The sequence below is a fragment of the Bombus vancouverensis genome, unplaced genomic scaffold (genome assembly GCF_051014615.1).
Source record: "Bombus vancouverensis nearcticus unplaced genomic scaffold, iyBomVanc1_principal scaffold0031, whole genome shotgun sequence".
NCBI lineage: Eukaryota > Metazoa > Arthropoda > Insecta > Hymenoptera > Apidae > Bombus > Bombus vancouverensis.
Window position 1 is genome coordinate 107,341 of NW_027468922.1, and position 19,706 is coordinate 127,046.

The 19,706-nt window shown below is 35.6% G+C and overlaps 1 protein-coding gene and 2 long non-coding RNA genes across 3 annotated transcripts in view; all 3 read left to right on the top strand.

Moving 5' to 3' along the window:
• The window catches only part of LOC143304359 (omega-amidase NIT2-like), a 168,912-nt gene that overhangs the window by 105,230 nt on the left and 43,976 nt on the right, over nucleotides 1–19,706 (top strand). The window lies entirely within an intron of this gene.
• LOC143304347 (uncharacterized) lies at nucleotides 5,975–8,717 on the top strand. Its single transcript, XR_013061057.1, has 4 exons — nucleotides 5,975–6,066; nucleotides 6,143–6,782; nucleotides 6,866–6,962; nucleotides 7,125–8,717. It is a non-coding gene; the product is annotated as an uncharacterized LOC143304347 (long non-coding RNA).
• On the top strand, nucleotides 13,783–15,557 carry LOC117164044 (uncharacterized). The gene is made up of 3 exons (XR_004465556.2): nucleotides 13,783–14,111; nucleotides 14,266–14,394; nucleotides 14,642–15,557. It is a non-coding gene; the product is annotated as an uncharacterized LOC117164044 (long non-coding RNA).

Here is a 19,706-nt window from a genome sequence, read left to right on the forward strand (position 1 = left end):
TATTCGCTGAAACAATACATCGCTCTGCGCTTCCAATTTGTTTTCGCACGAAGAATCAGTCCACTCATTGTTACCGTCACCATCTCTACCGTAATCTATATTACTCGAATAAATTCTATATCTTGATTGGAAAATCACATATTTTAACGAACTTCCCTATTTTTTGTTTTTTATGACTTTAACTGGCAATTTCCATAATGTTCTATAACTTGACAACAGACTGATAATATTTCAGGATATATATACATACATCATGTTTTTGAGGATTCTGTAGTAAAATAATTATAGTTGGGGAGTCCAACTTCCCAAACCGCGACAAACATATTTCACACATCCACGACGACTTTACAAGCAGACCCCTCGCGGTTTTGGGAAATCGATGAAGGACCCTCAATTAAACATATCTCAGAGGGCAGATCGACGATGCGAAGAACACTTCCAAGCCCACACCCGACGCACCAGCGAAGGACGATACATCGTCGCTCTACCTTTCAATGATCAGCTTCAGTCACTCGGATCCTCTAAAACGCTGGCAATTAAACGACTCGCCTCACTCAATCGCCGATTCCAGCACGACAAACGCTTCGAATCAGAATATCGAACGGTAATACAGGAATACCTGGCATTGGGACACATGACGAAGGTCAATGTCAACCACTCCGACGACAACGGATACTATTTACCCCATCATGGCGTGACCAAAGCATCGAGTCAAACCACCAAACTCCGTATAGTTTTCGACGGATCGGCACCAAGCACTGCCGGAACCTCCCTAAACGATACACTTTACACAGGACCCAAGTTACAGGAAGATTTATTTTGTATATTAATTAGATTCCGCGCTCATCAGTACGTACTGACTGGCGACATCGAGAAAATGTATCGGCAATTCCTCGTACGACCAGAGGATCGGAAATATCAAAGGATATTATGGCGCAGCGCGAGTGGAGAAACAGAAACATATGAGCTTAACACCGTAATACTCTTATCATAGAAATAGAAGCAGTCCTCAATTCCCGCCCGCTAACTCCTATCTCCACCGATCCAAATGATCTCCTAGCCCTCACTCCCGGACATTTCCTCATTGGCGATTCATTAATGTGCTTACGTGATCGAGATTTCAGAGACATTCCATCGAACCGACTCTCCAAATGGCAGCATATCCAACAGCTTAAACAACATTTTTGGAACCGCTGGCATAAGGAGTATTTGAACGAGCTAACCAACCGCAATAAATGGAGCAAGGGTGGACACAGCATCCAAAAGGGCACAATCGTCATCCTCAGAGAGGACAACGTTCCCTCCATGCATTGGCCTCTGGGCCGAGTTATCAAGGTTCATCCAGGCGCCGATGGTGTCATCCGGACAGCTACAGTTCAGACGGCAAAGAGCATTTTGGATCGGGGCGTCAAAAGGCTTGTCCCACTGCCAATTCAACCCGATCTCGAGAAACCCGAACAACTAGCCACCGAGACGAAATAAGATGGGAATTTCAGCCACACCTCGCTAGTTTGATCGGTACCCTCTCAACGGGGGGAGAATGTTACGCCATGCGGCATACCATAGGTCATATTCTTAACTATCGATAGCGCCACTATAATGTCGCAGACGGATCGTCGCGTCTGCCCGGCAAACAAACATTGTAGTGGCAAGCGCGTGGTTCATTAAGCAGGGCGACTTCCAGAAACGTCGACTCGTGGCCCGTATTTTACCTCGCAGTAAAAGAATGTGGCGTGATCCGAACGTAGTGGGGGTCGCCTTCCAGAAAAAACGAAAAAAATCGAAAGGCGTTCAGAACTTTTCGAGAAGTCGAACCGTCAACACATGTGGTATGTCGCGCATTACTTATCAACCAAAACGCAGTTACATTTTTTTGTTCCTTTTATATCTTTCTAGTTAATAAGTTGTTGAAATAAACATTAATTTATTTGTGTTAATTCTGTGGAATTTCATTGAACTACCCTTATTATCATAATCGAAATAAGGGGATCGATCAGTTCGTGGCGTCGATTATTTAATCGTAACGGGAACTTACAACTCTCGTTGACGTGCTATCTCGCGATCGCGTCTCTCCGCGAACGGTCGAAACAAAATGATTCACTAAAAACTGTCCTGAATTCCTAAGAATTTATTTACCGCAAAACTGACAAAGTGTTTATTTAAAAAATGAGGTTGAAGGTAGTCCTTTTCTTTCATTTCATTCATTTTCATTTTCTTTCTTAAGTATGGCTAACACAATATCTAATCAATTAAAATTTTATATTTTCACGTGAAAAGTTTCTTTAGATAATTATTATCAACATGATGACTAACTCTTACGGATTAATACGTGTCTGTAGGGCAATCCGGTGGACTTGATCGGCTTTTTACTTCGAAAGTTGAGTAATCGGTGTCGCTTTCTTACGCATCTTTGAACTGTATAAATGTTTTAAAATTGTTTGATCCAGAATGTACCACACCGGACAATCAAGAAGGCAGGTGCCTTGACTACAGAAAATGTAAACCTCTGCAAGAAATATGGCAGATACAGTACCGTACAGCCACCGATTTTTATAGACGATCAGTGTGCAGATACCAGGGCAATGTTACGATCGTTTGCTGTCCGAACGATCCAAACAAAGAGAAGAGAGAAATTTTAATAAAAACTGTGTACAAGTATAAGGCTTTGCGACCACCATACTGTGGTTTTAGCAACGTCTCTCATACCAGGGTGGTCGATGGTAAACCAGCTGAACTTGGTACGTTTTATGTCTTTCTTTCCGATTAATAATAAGCCATTTACTGCAAAGAATGAACTTTAAAGGCATTAAACAGCACATCAATGTACATTTCAATTAGACTAAATAATAATGCTATGATTTCATCGGTAGTAACTTTACTTATTAACTTGAATTATTTCTTTCTTTTACTTCATGTTAGGAAGAGTATCTTTTTGCTTGAAATAAAGAATTGATATAGGAGTAATAATATGGATAGAGATCAAAAACTGTTAGGGCAGAAATTACACGTTTGAACTTTATAGTTCAGTATAGTTCAAATAGAAATTATATAGAATTATTTGATAATTTGCATTCCACTGGAATAAAAATTTAATTTCTGTCTTTATCAAATCTGTATTTCAGAGTATTTGTACGTATGTACTTATCGTCTGCTGTATGATCGAATATCGAATAGGTAATAATCGTTGTTACTCGTTATGTGAGAAAAAATTATGTATATTCACAACTATGACTATTGCATTTTAGGCGCTTGGCCATGGATCGCTGCATTAGGTTTTCGTAATCCCCGAAACCCAGACAAACCACTATGGAAGTGCGGAGGTTCCCTGATATCGGCTAGGCATGTTTTGACCGCAGCACATTGTGCACATATGGATGGAATAGAAAACATACACAATCATAATATTGCCATTCTTAGATTGGTGGAGGAATTGCCATTTTCGAGTAAGTCCTCAAATATATATATATATATATGCTATTGAGTATTACTGAAGTATCATATCCTGAAATTTCTTACTGTACACATATATTGTGTCATAAAGCATGTACAATTCTTTCTCATACTTTTGGTCATTCGTTTCCTGCATTTTCATTTATTCTTTTATTTTTCAGGGTACGTATATCCCATTTGTACGAAAGAGCCCCTACGAAAGAGCAACTTCGTCGGCTATAACCCCCTTGTTGCTGGATGGGGAGCATTAAGATATAGTAAGTGATATCAATTTTATAATAAAATTAAACAGTTCCAGTCTTAAATATCTTTCTTATTTTCTTCGTAGGACGACCACGACGTAATGCATTAATGGAAGTACAAATGCCAGTGATTAAGAACGCCGAATGCAAAATAGCTTATTCCAAATTTCCTAATGCACCTGATATCACTGATGGTATAATATGCGCCGAACATGCTCAGGGTGGAGAGGATTCTTGTACGGTAATTAAGTTACAGAGTTACTACAAACTATACGGTATCTGAAGACACGTTAATTCGAATTAACATCAAATCGACGTCTTAAACATTAGAAATAATAGATAAACACAATTTAATAATCTTGCCCACTTCTCACACCTCATTGTGGTATTTAATCTAATTTCCTTCTAATCTTAGTTTTGCTCAAAATACATATAACATGTACATTATAAATTGGAGTATTTCAATACACAAATCAATAGAAGATTATTACTGTATATAAGTATAATTTCAATACAATTCGATCGATATATTTCAGTATCTTTGATTAAAAATTTAACGATCCTTTCAGGCTGACCGCGGCGGACCACTGCTGATACAACATGAATGAACCTCGTATTTAATAGGTATTGTATCTTATGCTTATAAGTGCGGCACAGCTGGGTATCCCAGCGTTTACACTAGGGTCACATCGTACCTTGACTTCATTCTCCAAGCCATGCAATAATATGATATTACTGTTCCATAAATATCATTGTGTAAAAAACGTAAAGTTGGATTTTCTTATTGTGGAGATAAGAAACAGCTCAAACTTACATTGTTTTGTACGTTACAAATTATAGGCTTAAAATGTACGAAATGTAACTTTGAAACGACACTAATTTTTTACGCACGATAAACCTCCACGACTTAGGTATGTAAAGATGATAAACGTATATTAATTCTATTAATTTGGTAATAATAAACCAACTTTCTGAGAAGTTCTGTAAATTTCGTTTCTGTTGTATCAAGAGAATAATGGAATATTCCACTTAGATCGTATACTTCTTGTATGTACATACAAAATTTTCCGGCTAATCTAAAACACTTCATAAGATAGAGAGCTTCTGGAAATTCGGACACAGAGAGTGCATAAAATACAAGATAAGTCTCGTGTCTTTCAAAATTATTTTTTATTCGCTAAAAACGTCCTGTGTACTCATGCAATCACATGCAACCTTGAAACTTCACTTATTTTTTATCACTTTCCAATTCAATACACTGTTTCTGCATTTTTGACTATATGTAAGAGAAATTTCCATTCAGCCAAAGGTGTACTTACAGATTATAGATTCCTATACGACTCTCGGTAAAAATTTATCCGCACTCCAGATAGTTAAAACTTCTGTCGACCGTATTGATCCATCTGCACTCTTCGTATGACGTCAATATCTGTTCAGTGCTGCTGCGTAGGTTTCATTGTGTTACGTCGATTCGTTTGTGACCGTTGCGCGAGTAATAGCGCTTTGCAATGGCGATTTGCAGGAAAACGGTGCAGGATGCTGTGATTCGTTTCTTGCGGTCGGAGGTTTTGTTTGATGCCTATATTTATCAAAGATTTAATGCACATTATGGAGAAAGTGTTTTGTCACGAAGTGTGTTTGAATGGGCACAAAAGTTCAAAGAAGATCGCACAAGTGTTATGAAAAAACAGCTGGACGCCCGTCCACATCCACGATGACAACATTGAACGTGCTCATGAACTTATGCTCTATGGAATAGACGAGTGACGCTGGATAATGTGGCAAATCATTTGCAAATCAGCCACGGCTCTGCTTATGCAATAGTGCACGACATATTTGGGTTTTAAAAAGTTTGTGCGAGATGGATGCCGAGAAAGCTGATGAAAAGGTGAGGACGACGATGCATTCGTGGTTCGCAGCTCAGCCCAAAACATTTTTTAACGAGAAAATACGAAGGTCCTTCAGCAAATGGACAAAGTGTATACAGAAATTGAGTGATTATGTCAAAAAATGATGTATGTCTTTTTTGACAATTGCTTAAAATAAATTCTACACCGACAGAGCGGGTAACTTTTTACTCACCCTCGTAAGACACTTAAATTTCCAATCTATTATGATGAATAAAAGAGCTTATACTATTAAATCTAATTGTATTTTGTTGCATGAGAGTACACGTGTATGTGATGTACATTACCTTTATATCCCCTTGAACGCTTCAATATTGCGCATATATACTATATTTTGTACAGCTTCTATAAAATTTTGTATGTTTGTTTAGGCTGTTAATCCAGAGGCTGGAGTACAAAGAAGTGGCACAATGATGTGGGCTGATGACATTTATAATTATCAAGGAATCACCCCTACATTCGCTCAGGTATATATCGTTGACTATAATGTATTTAACATATATGATTGTTAGAATATTAATAATTAATTTTTAATTCTATCAGAATTTTAACGAAACTGTCCCTTGGGAAGGAAGAACTGATACCTTGATATCACGGTTTGTACATCCTATATATACGACAAATTTTAGAACATTATATAACGAAGAACCAGATAGTCGTGGCCATGTGATGTGAATAAAAGGACTTGAATTTGATGATATTTTTATAATGTTAGATAACATAACTAAGTATCTTCACAGTAAGATAGGATGACATGGTTTACATGATCTTAATGTTGTTCACTTGAGTGATGATATTATAAGGAAAAGTGTAATATCACAGGTAGGATGATTCATAATTTAGAACTACTAACTCATGTATGTATTAAAAATTAAAGAAATATATTAAATTTTATAGGATATTTATGTTTAGTAACCAGTAATTCAGAGATTGGTATTCATTACTATATATTGGTATTCGTTACTATAACGAGGCTGTAGAAACGCACCCTTCCTTCTTTGCAAATGGTCCTGTATTTATGTCTAAGCCGAAACTGGAACCTCTGAATAATTTAGATTTATTCTTGTCATTTTCTAAAATACTTATCTACAGTATACCATGAGGAATGATACCGTATCACACCTAATCAAGTGCCTTAAGAAACATCAACAGGATATCACAGTAATCCCTTATCGACTGATATGTAAGTAAAAGTTATGTGTCATTGTTATACACAGTTATGTGTTAGTGTTATACACAGTTATTTATCATTTTCTATTAATTCAGTTGTAGCCACTACAATATCTATGACACCGGTAGTAATTATAAGATCAATAATGATGTTCTATAAGAGGAAATGATGATTAGGAACAAAAACTTACAGGTAAGTCAAAGTATATGTTATTTGCCATTTGAAAAGAAAGTTACTAACTTAGAATTTTTTGATAAATAATAATTGTGCAAAATATATTGGATTTCAAATTTGTCAAAAATTGAAATTTAAGAAGCATTGTAATAATATAACATTAATATTTTGATTTTTCAGGAGATATCATGCGGTGGATGGATAATATGTAAAAAATATTAAGCTGTATATGAATTTTTATATTGCGTAGAGATAACAAAATGAATTTTAAAAAATGTCGACATGGTAATAAGAAATAGCATCATGATAAAGAATATATAAACACAGTTTCATTTTTTATAAATAAAAATTTGTTGTTCCAGATTTTGAAATATAGTGAAACGTTTAATTAGTATCTTAATATCTTTAAATAATTATTATTTTAGAATCAATTGTAATTGTATCATACGTACTTTTGAATTCGTGCAAGAACATATGTAATTTTGAAGTAGTTATTATTAGGAAATTGTTAGACGCGAACAGTATGCGAAAAGTTAGTATGCAGTGTAATAATTATCAATCAAAACACAAGAATTAAATTCTTGAGGAAAAAATTTCCGGAATTTCTTATTTACATGATTATAAAGAAATCCATAATAAAAAGGAGCTGCTTTCTAATACTTCTCTTCCTTGTAGTGCCTACGTTAATAATAACGAGGTTCGACTTTTTGTTTTTAGAGGGATACTGGAAAATTTGAAAGTACAGTACCATTGGGAAGAAAATCACGATATTGAAAACGATATTTGCAAGTAAATTTCCAAAAAATCTGTTTTCAAATTTTCGCTTTCTATTTCACATTAAAAGAAAGGGCTGCCTTCTTTCTCTGAAGACAAAACAAACATTCTGAATCTCGTATCAATGAATGATGTCAATAAGTTATTTTTCTTTTCAGATTGAACAATATTCCAGATTTATTCATAATTTCATACTACGCGAAGAATAGACTTTCATAGGTATATAAAGGAAATATTAAGTATAGGAAAACTCTTTTTCGTTGTAGGTGACATATGCTTCACGGTTGAGCACATGTATTTTTGAACACATATAAATGAAAAAGTACTCTTATGGAGAAAAAGAATTGATACCTTCGATTGACATTAGATAATGTATATAAACTTATGAACAATCACTATCAGTTTGTATTTTAGGTGCACACGCAGATTTGTTGGAGTTCTTATAAAATGTACATCCTGTACGAACGTTTTATTCTTCCAAATTTTACGATACTATGTCTCATATAATAACTATATGGATTAAACGTAATATAAATGATCCGAAAATAGACTCGAACGACATTAATTGTCTTTCTATTTATATCAATATCGAAAATACAAGTAAAGCTGGAACAATAGTATGCAAGAATGGACTATTTATTATTTTAAACCAAATCATAGCATATTCAGAATGCACAGTATTATCATGAAATGTAAATGAATCAGTTGTAAACGAACGATTTTACTGTAAAATCGTTGCCTCCTTTTTTTCATCTGAAATATAGCAGCAATGAGTACATTCTTTTAATATATAATAAAACGAGATATCTTTATAAAGTTACATATGTCATCACTGGTAACTGTTATCTCGTATGACACCAAATATACCGTTAGTATGGAATGATATTTTTATGAAGATGTACTTTAATGATAGATTTTATGAATGAAACGTTATATAAGAAAAATTATCTCTTGTTATTCTATGAAGTGTAGTAGCTAATGAAGATTAATTTTACGAAGTATTAGAGCAAAAGAGAATTAAAAAATTAAAAAGATCTAAATAAGATTGTTCGTGTGGCTTAATTATCTCAATTCTGGTACACCACTTGTTACATTCTAACTAATTAGCGCTAAACAATAACTTGCAAATATTAAAGATATTGACACCTTAATATTAACACCTAAAGGTTTTCAGGAAATTTTATAATATTTGATTATTGTATGTCTAGTCATTGATTGATAAAATTTCTTGTATAAGCATAGATCGAGGTTGACGTCATACGCAGATTGCATATCATTGACAGGTATCGTTTTAATTTATTTTATGGCTAGAATCATTTGAATATTATACGAATAATTATTTCCATTCGAACGATTAATAAATCACGTACCTATAAAAGATATATTATGAAAAAGACGTGACGAAACAAAAAAATATTGGAAATTCCGTTGTCATTAGATCAATTATTTTTGCAATGATTTTTATTTCCATGTAATTACATATGAAATGGGTAATTCATTAACATCTCCTCGAATCGAATATAATTCGTTACACTTCACAACGATTCAAATAATGGACGGGAAATATATAATAACTTTCCTGTCCTTGCGTTAAAATAGTACTGTACAAATCAGATGATACAGGAAATACCCAAAAAACCCAATTACATCCACATTGCATGACAGCACACTTGCAATGGATTTTTGTGATTTCAATGTCACAGACAATGACACAACTAATCAGAACACGTTCGAGGCTATAGACATTGAAATTACCGCGTGTTTAATACGTTTAAAGCATAAATCTAAATTTCACGCGATTATTTCTTTGTACATTGTGAAACTCTTAAATTATCTTAATCGAATAAATAATCCTAATGTAATAAAACATCTTGAAATAGACCTAGATATCTGAAACAGAAACTCGAAGGATAAGAAATCCTAAAAGGTACTAATCCTAAAATAACAAACTCCTAAATAATAAACAAGTGATAAAACCTGTTATAAATAATAAAGCTTACCTGGAATAATCAAATCCTAACTAATCGAAAATAAAATAAGGCAAGCAATTCTTAATCTTTCAAGTAATTTTTCCGAAAACACAGAAAGATAGAGAAATTAAAAAGACGCAGCACAAATTGCAGCACAATGAAAGTTTCAGAGCGATGAATACGATCGTATTAAACTAAATAATTTTCAAAAGTGAAATTACACTGAAACGTATATCGATGATATTTGTCATTTCTACGATCTGTTTCGCTTGATCGTGCTTCTTTTCTGATGTAAATTCAATTTATAATACGAACTAAGTTTCCTTTATTATTATTAGTCCTGTGTCTTTTTAATTCGTCACTTCTTTTATTTCAGAACAATGACGGGCTCCAAGATGCTGTTCGGATGTTTGGCGTTAATTGCTTTTCTGCATCCATTAGTTCACGTTTGTACTTCGAGTAGTACAGCTCAAGGTTTGTACTTCGAGTTGTCTTTTTCCATGCACTTCAAATTCCAATACGATCTGGTCACGTGGCCTTCGTACAATTTCGAAATTTTACCTGTTTGGTAATCGTCAATGAAAAAAGAAGTTATGCGTGACCTCAACACATTGAAACAATTTTTATGATTTTTTATTTGCCGGTTGGTCAGCAAGTTAATGGAAACATTTCACTTAACTATTCGCGTTAATTTCTTCGGTTTAACTTTTGGGAAATGCTTCGTTAGCTTCGGGAATATTCCAACGATTCGTTTTACGATAAGCATGATAAATATTACATCACGGTAATGTAATATCGGAATATATTAAAGGTGTAATTTTGTCCGATTAATTATAATTTATTAATAATGGATTGAAAATACAGATATTAGTTAGACAGAGAAACGATGTTTGATTAACAGGAAAACTAAATGCAACGCTCGTATTTACAACAAATAACTTGACAACTATTTGGTAACTCTCTCTCTCTCTCTCTCTCACTCTCTCTCTCTCTCACTAGCAACTCTAACACTCGACAACACTCGCAACTCAATTCTAACGACTCTATGCTTCGACGTCTCGATCAACTCTGATTCTCGTAACACGCACACTTTTCGATTCGCCTTGGATAGCGAAACCGTCCTTCTTCTAACGCGTTTTTAAAACGCGATGGCGCTATCACTTTCTAAAAGCGTCGTTTTTACATTTCCGATGGCCACGGGCACATCCGACTGCCAGATATACAATGTATTATAAGAGTATCATTACCATACTTTTCATGAAAAGAGCAATTTTTCTTGATAACTATACTCTGTAACATAGATTGAAGTCGCTGATTTGATCCCTCTGATATCGTTGTCTTATGAGAGTCTCGCCTGGTCTTGATTGGTTCTGTTGACTCTTATCGTTATGAAAAATCGATTCGTTGTGTACCTTTTTTGTATAGAGAATTATTTTGTGGTAGAATATAATGTTGTAATATTTGTGGTCTTTACTTTACTAATTTTGTCACTGAGCCGCTCTTTGGTTCGTTGAGCGATTCATACTCCGCATATATTCCGTACTTGCTTCGCTTGGTACTTTTATAATTTTCGCAGTTACAATAAAAAATTTAATTCTTAACAGATTAAAGATTTAACCTCTTGCTTTATAGTGTACAATAATTTTTTTTTTTTTTTCGTATAGGTTATGTGATCCATAGTTTGAGTAAGTAGTACATATATATATATATATATTTCCTCCCACTGCGATGATCGCACTATATTTCATATATATATATATATATATATATATATATATATATATATATATATATATGACAGATATATATATATATATATTTAGACAGATTAACACATAACACTTCTTATATATAAACATCAATTCGAAGTTATCAGCTTGGAGAAATTGGTCGATTAATACCTGTAGATTGTCTGTCTCGATGAAAGAATTAAAGAGAGCAAAAACATGATAATGCCGCTAATATAATATTCCTTCTTTCTTGTATCTGTCTGCCTCTCAGGTCGTTTTACTAATTACAATAAGTAATTTCGACTTCTTTGCGCTCTCTTTTAACGCATTCGAGACCGAAAGAAATTCATATCAGTCAGTAGGCAAGGGTATAATATACATATTTTATATATAACTTATGTAGTAATGTATATATCATGTTAATTTCATATTTTTTTCAATATAGAATTATTATATATATATATATATATATATAACTGTACATAATACGTTATAGAATAACATAGTATATAATTTTATATTTTAAAAATATGAGGCATACTATTTAAGATTGTCATCGATTTAAAATCAAAGTATGAAAAGGATACCCTGGAGAGAGTAAAACACAGAATCATTCCAACTAAACATTCAGATCGTACCGACACCTAGGTATCGTTTTACAATTAAATCTCGGTCTCGAATGGATTAAAATGAAATACATACTTGCAGCTTCAACATCTTCAATATCGAGGAGATTCAAACTTTACAAATAAAAGCGGCCTGTTCCCCTTTCCACGACAGACTCTCATACCATATCCGCTCTTATCCAGGCTTTTACTTGAAACCAGCAATGCGTTCATTTACAATTTAAATTTACCCGGACCATCTACTGAATCGTCAGCCTTTTATAAATATATAATGAACCCAGAACGTGTGCCTGTGCCCCTGGTATCGATGTTCGGCTTGTGATGTTCGTACCGGAACCTTCGCACAATTTCAATTTGTCACGCGTGAACATCGATTCTTCCAAGGGTCTCAGCTTTATGCGGCTAAATCCTTTAGAACGATTAAAATGATACTAATGATATGGTATTTTTTACAAAGATTTAACATATCCATAAAATAGGAAGTTTCGTGCTCTCCTATTTTATATTAATTATAAATTAATAAGTTTTATATGTGTTATTTATAGATCTAATAAATTTTGTATTGGTTTACAGCAGGTGCTCCGGGTATAAACAGACGACAAACGAACAAATAGAAATTCAAACTATTGTCGTTGTTTAACTCGCATGGGACTATAAGCTCGAATTGGACTTAAACGTTACGATCGTCGAGAATAATTACTATGTGTACCCTGTACGACGGGCAGAGAATCTTAAGTTATTAACGGCAATTCCTTTGTGCATAATTCAGGTTTATTAACAACCTGTAATGGATAATCATCGATGAACTCTTTTTGAATAAAGTTCACATTTATAAAGCAAACACTATAAAATACGACAGGACAATTGTAATCGATAAATGACATTTTATTAGGATATTATAAGAAGCTAAGATATCGAGGTACATTAAAATTGAGTCCGCTGCAACCCTCATGACATTTAAAATCCTACGCGTATATTGAGTAAAGTTGTTATATTAAATATAATCATATTAAATACAAGCTCGTCCGCTGGATTCCCAAATTATTTGGTTAAATACTTTGAATACGAGAATACCGAGTGTTAACAGTAGTAAATCCTCTATATGGTATGTCTACTTTGCTATCTTGAATAGGTAAATAACATTTCACTTTAACGCATTTAACCAATATTAACATTTAACATTTAACCAATATTATACGCATATGCACATAATGTTACTGTTACATATAATGATATATACGTAGATATACACGTTAATTAAATCCTCTATATGGTATTTTTATATCAGTATCGTAAACATTGTAAACCGGAAATCTTTTATTACACACGTACATATACAGTCAATATTATTGTTACATATAGTGATACATACGTTGATCCACACATTAATTAAATCCTCTATATAGTTTCTCGAGTAGTTCTCTTCAATACCGTTATATCGATGAACTCTTTTTGAATAAAGTTCACATTTATAAAGCAAACACAATAAAATACGACAGGACAATTGTAATCGATAAATGACAGTTTATTAGGATATTATAAGAAGCTAAAATATCGAGTTCTAATTGTGAATATCAAGCGCTCGTCGTTCGATGAGATTACCAATATTTTCTTCCTGCTCCTCTACATGGCGCTACGCAGGACTCGCTTCTGAGCACGTCTTTCTCGTTGGAGGCTTAATCTTTCTTTTCTTTTCCAGTAGAATTTTTACACAATTCTTTCTCCCTTTTATCATTAAATTACCTGTAATTCTTAACGATCTTTAATCTTTGTCGCTTCTTCCCTATATATATATTTTTGTTTACTTTTCTCCGTAGCGAATTTTGTCTTTCTGACGCAGGATTAGGTTCCTGGACTTAGGGAGTTGCTACACGCCAGCTCCACCATGGCGACGGCATTCACTAGGCAGCCTAGATAGCCACCTTTCAGCTCACGCTTCGGGACACTTTTTTCGCTGAGATTCTCCGCGATGAGGCATGAAAGCAGAGACCACCGTCTGCGGAGGCATGATTATTCTATTGTTCCTTTTAACGAGTAATCGTTTTACTCGAGTCCTCTTACTAAACCGTAAGTACAAAAGACTATTATACTTAGATAGGTACTTGGTCTCAAGAACCAACTTATTTTGGTCTTTCGATTAAGTTCTTAATTAAATGCTCAATTAGATATTCATAAATATATCTTCATAATATTTCCCTCATCTATTTCTTTGACATTCTAGCAACCTCGTTAAGACGTCCGCCACTTCAACTTCTATCTACAAGTGGCAAAAACTGAAGCTGACCTTCTTCATGGAGAAACATGCCGGAAATGGCATCCGCACGTGTGAATAATTATACTCAGTGTCCAGGTAGTTCTTTCGATCATCCGATAGAAGTCGTTTCTGTTTTTCAGAGTTCGTTCACGCCTCCAGAATGTAAAAATATCCAAGGAAGTACCATTAGGAAGCAATGAAATTCAGAGCTTCTGTGGTTATTCCTTTTTCTGATTGTTTCTTTTCTTTGCCCAAAATGGATGATTTCTATATCAAATTGTTTATTCGTATTTTTTTTAATATTCCTTGAGATTTTCAATCAACTCGATTTCGAATTTCTTAGCACCCGATCTTCTGGTTGACGTCGTTAAGAAAGAGGAACGAGTGCACAGGAAGCATGGTCGGCGTGAGCATGATTAGATCTGCCCGATGACCTTGCCAGTGATAATAGCGGTTCGTTAAGGTGGTTGCAGTCTTGGTTTGCTTCTGTTTCGATTTCCAGCGAACTCGTCAGCCGGCATGGCTTCAGAGATGCTCCCCCTGAAACAAGTCGAAGGGAAATAATTAATGGACTCTCTGTTCGATTGTACGTGGATGACAAGCTGACCGTAAAAAGAAATATACAAATACGATTAGAAAATATAATCCGAACCCCTTTCGGTTTGATCTGAAGGTTTCTTTTTCTAGACGGAACCAAAGATTCTTATCTGGTTTATGGTGAGCTAAGGAACTCTTTGAAAACAGCATTTATAACTTTCGAAAAAGAGACAGGTATTTCTTGCGCGAACAATTGAATAATTAATTCGTTCTCTAAATATCCTTATTTGTTGTTCCTAAAATACATAATGATTGGAAGCTTCTTACGGGAAGCGCAATCAGCCGCTGATATCATTGAAGTCGAAACGCCATTAAAACCATATTACGATTCGCATGCGACATGCTCCATTCATGAAAACACAAAAGCAATAAACAAGTACAAATCAACGAAATAAATCCTCCGAGAACGAGACGTTACAGGAATTATACCATTGCGAGGATACAAAAGACTTGCTCATGAGCTACTTCCTTCAAGTAGTTGAGCGGTGTATTTTCCGGTCGTTAACTTCCATATAATGGGATATTAAAGAGTACGGACACAACGCTGCTATTTTTCAACTGTTCATTATCAAATTACGCAGCGGGAATCGTTGCAACGACAAAACTGTAACGACTCGTACCTGCGTATCTTCCATTTAGCTACGGTAAACGCTGACTTGTCTGCGTTTTTTTTTTTCACTTCCTCGTTACGGAAACCAGGAAAAGTGATTCACAATACAGTTTCTAACTGTACTTCTCGCGATTCTTCCTTAGAAACAAGCAATTGCTTCTTTTCAATTTCCTAAACCTATAATAAAACAGTCCATTCCTTGAATAGAAATTAACTTTAAAACTTTAGGCGCATACATTGTACGTATCGTATGTATGTATTTTGATTTGAAAAGAAACGCGGCAAACGCCTTTGAAAAGACGTTAGGTTTTCAACACCTTAACTAACTTAATTCCAGCGAGTCGTAAATCTGCTGCATCTCCAACATCTGAATATCCATCTTTTACAATGACTTGTTCTCCAACTTATTAAAATTACATCTCCCCCGTTGCACCGACCTTCTTTAAAGGTTCCCGCGGCAGGTTGAACCCGCATCACGTATCTTCCCTCTTCCTTCCACCCCTGTTCCCTTTCTCTTTCTATCGGACGGGAAGAGCGGGAACGCTTAAAACGCGCGAATCACGCGAGCGCCTCACGATTTGCGAAACATCACGTGAAAATCACCGATCCGATCTCCGTGCGCGCGGTGCACCGTGGGGGTAACGATTAAATCGACAGGATATACTTTATTGGCTATTCCGTTATTACAGGCTGTAGTTGGCGGGGAAATAGTCATTATGGATCGATGAACTCCATTGTAACAACGCACCTTCGAATTGCATCGGAAACGCTTCTGTATTGCGTGCACCGTATAACCTATCATCGTCTGTTTAGGGTAAATCAGTGGATCGGAAGTTACGTTTCTATGTTTCTCGCCTGTCAGTATAACACTGTGCAAGAGATACAGCAAGATCCTAAAATCATTCGAGTACAAGTAGCGTAAAATGGTCGTTTAAATTTCAATAAATTAACTATTCATACGTTAATTGTACGCGGTCAGGATTAAGGGGTACGGCGATGGAGAAGATTTTGTTAGCTAGATGTTGAGTAAATAATCGAAGATGATAATTTTATAAATGTTTCGTATTTATGATGATGGAAAAGATTTAATTTGAGTTACGTTACGTTTGAATAAGATAGACTTTTCCAAGAGTGGAGGATTTGTAGAGATAGTGGACGTAATAGTAGTATGATTTAATACTTGATGTGTCTTTTTTTTCTTTGACATATAGGTCACTGTGGGGAGTAATATTGATCTAGATATAACTATCTTTTCTGAGAAGTACGTATATGCTTATGGGAACTATGTTTGGTTAATCAATAGAGCCATTCTTTTGAGAAATTGAATCTAGAAGAATTCGACGATACTTTGCCTTGTTTCAATAGTACATCATTTTAAAGAAACACCTGCGATTATAGTATATAATAGCACATAGGTATATGCAAAATTGCATTTTCAAATAATTAAATCAAAAATATAGGAATGTATCAATGGGAAGAATATTTGTTAAAGATCTTTCCTTTTTAATCAAATTCGTCCAACAACCCCATTCTCGCAAACATAAAATGAACGGTGCCTTTCTCAAAGAAACAAGAAGAAAATTGCTGTCGTTCTAAAGTTCTTCTCCATTGCTAAACTACCGTTCGTGTTTCTAGTTACACTCCAATTATTCGATTGTAAGAAGCAAGCAATCCCTCCATCCAAGGGCTAGATATAGTTTCTCGAGTAGTTCTCTTCAATACCGTTATATCGATGAACTCTTTTTGAATAAAGTTCACATTTATAAAGCAAACACAATAAAATACGACAGGACAATTGTAATCGATAAATAACATTTTATTAGGATATTATAAGAAGCTAAGATATCGAGTTCTAATTGTGAATATCAAGCGCTCGTCGTTCGAGGAGATTACCAATATTTTCTTCCTTAACAATATTAATTACGAAGTTTCGATACCGTTTATGACATTAAGATCTCTTAATAAAGTTGTATCGTTAAAATCTTACTGTTCCTAGGGAAAATATATAGTTAATATATATAGTTAAATATATGTCGGAGATGAAAGGACACCGGAACCTTGGGATAGCCCCGCAACATTGCAATCTAAAGGCCACTATAACTGTAACTAAACTATTGTAGTTATTCAATCCGATTGTAATTGTTCGAGATTAGTGACGGTGAGCTTTGGCTCGAGGTGACAGTCTGTCGCCCAACGTAGCCGCGGTCAAGGGATGAACGCTTTGCCTAACAAAGGTATGGAGTAATTCTATAGCTCTCCTTAAAAGAAATATTCGTGGCGACACGCGACAGTAAACATTCCAACGGTTTCTGTCCCGTGGCTCGCCACACGCAGAGCCTATTCTTCGAGTAAGATGATTGCCAGATGTCGATGCGTCTCCACAGTACATGTTCGGCTAGCCCGAGGGCCCGTTATAAATCTTAAGGTTTAGTTAACTAAAGTCCTTCAAACAGACAAACAGTCTTTGTCCTAACTACGGGAAGATAGGGGAGACATATTTTTCAACGAGCGGCGTCTCCCACTAGCAACTTTCCCTCGAGGGCGGCTAGCATCTTTTTCTAACCACCGATATGGAGATTGACCAATTAGCAGCAACGTCAATTTCCCTTACTTCCTAAACGAAGGCTTTCCTCGACGAATCCGATGATCTCGTGTCCTTAGACACACCCCAGTATAGTTTTTCCTCTGTGGAATCATCGGGACGGGACGCGCATTCTTTGACGCGCTCCCGTCGACCAAAGAGTAACGTCTTTACGCTCAGCAATTATCGTTTACGAGTCAGACTTAGATTCAGCGAGAACGCCCATCTGTCATCCCGTTGGCCGCGGATTCGTTATTGAACCGGAGACCACTGTCACTAGTGCCGCGGACGTCTCACCGCCGTGGTAGATTGTCAAACCTGTGTTATTCATACCTGTGTCAATAAATCGTATCTTCGTTACACCGCAACGATGGCTACCTTCAACGAAGACTCCTCAAATACCGACAACCCTATCCCCCCTGCTTCTCCGACATATAATTAATTAAAAAGGGGGAAATATAATTCTGTAATATCGTAGAATAGCTTTGATTGAAGATCGGCTGAAATTAGAAAACACCGTGTACGTCGTCTTTTTGTAGTTTGTTTACATCCAAGAGCGCCTAGTAACAGTGACGCGAGAAAAGATAAACAGCGTCAAAACAGAAGTACGGTTTCATATTTCAAGGAGTGGCAATCGAGAGGCCAGAGCATGTGAGCCAGAAAGTGTGTGCGTGTGCGTGTGCGTGTGCGTGTGTGCGTGCGTGTGTGTGTGTGTGTGTGTGTGAGAGGACGAGAGCAAGAGCGAGCACGACCGAGCAGGAATGCATTGGCGAGGGTCAGAGTTGATCGAGACGTCGAAGCATAGAGTCGTTAGAATTGTCGAGTGTTAGAGTTGCCAGTGAGAGAGAGAGAGAGAGAGAGAGAGAGAGTTACCAAATATAAAAAATACGAGCGTTGCATTTAGTTTTCCTGTTAATCAAACATCGTTTCTCTGTCTAACTAATATCTGTATTTTCAATCCATTATTAATAAGTTATAATTAATCGGACAAAATTACACCTTTAATATATTCCGATATTACAATAACTTACCTTTTTCTACGTCAATGGACACGAAAGACGTTGAGTGAGGAATTAGAACAAGTGTGGATCGTTGGAAACCACTATGCTGCGGTCTACCATTCGTTTTACCCTATATATACCACGGAACAAAGGATAATTTTCACCGGCTTGGCTATGGCTACTGGTGTGGATCCAAGTATTCGGGCCATACTAGACGCTATGCAGAAGCAGAACGAAATCAAGTTAAGAAAACTGTTAAAGGAGACTATTAAAGCAGCGACTGATTTCCGTTGAGATAATAGGGGTGATTGAGTTTGTATAACACTGTGATTCACTGAATTATAAATTATATATTTCCAACACTTAGATTACACTGACGTAGAGAAATAAATAGTTAACAACTTGTCGCACGAAGATGTGATAGATATGTACGCTAGAGCAGGGCTCTTATAATGGAAATTAATGTATTAATGGACTTAGCACTATAATATATTTAGGAGAGAAGATGTATGTTCGACAACACCGAGAACCGACAAAAGATTTTCGTGAAGTATGCGACTCTCGCGCTATGTGTAGACTGCCGCGTTAGGCGTTAGTTTTTAGACTGTCTGTCGCTCTT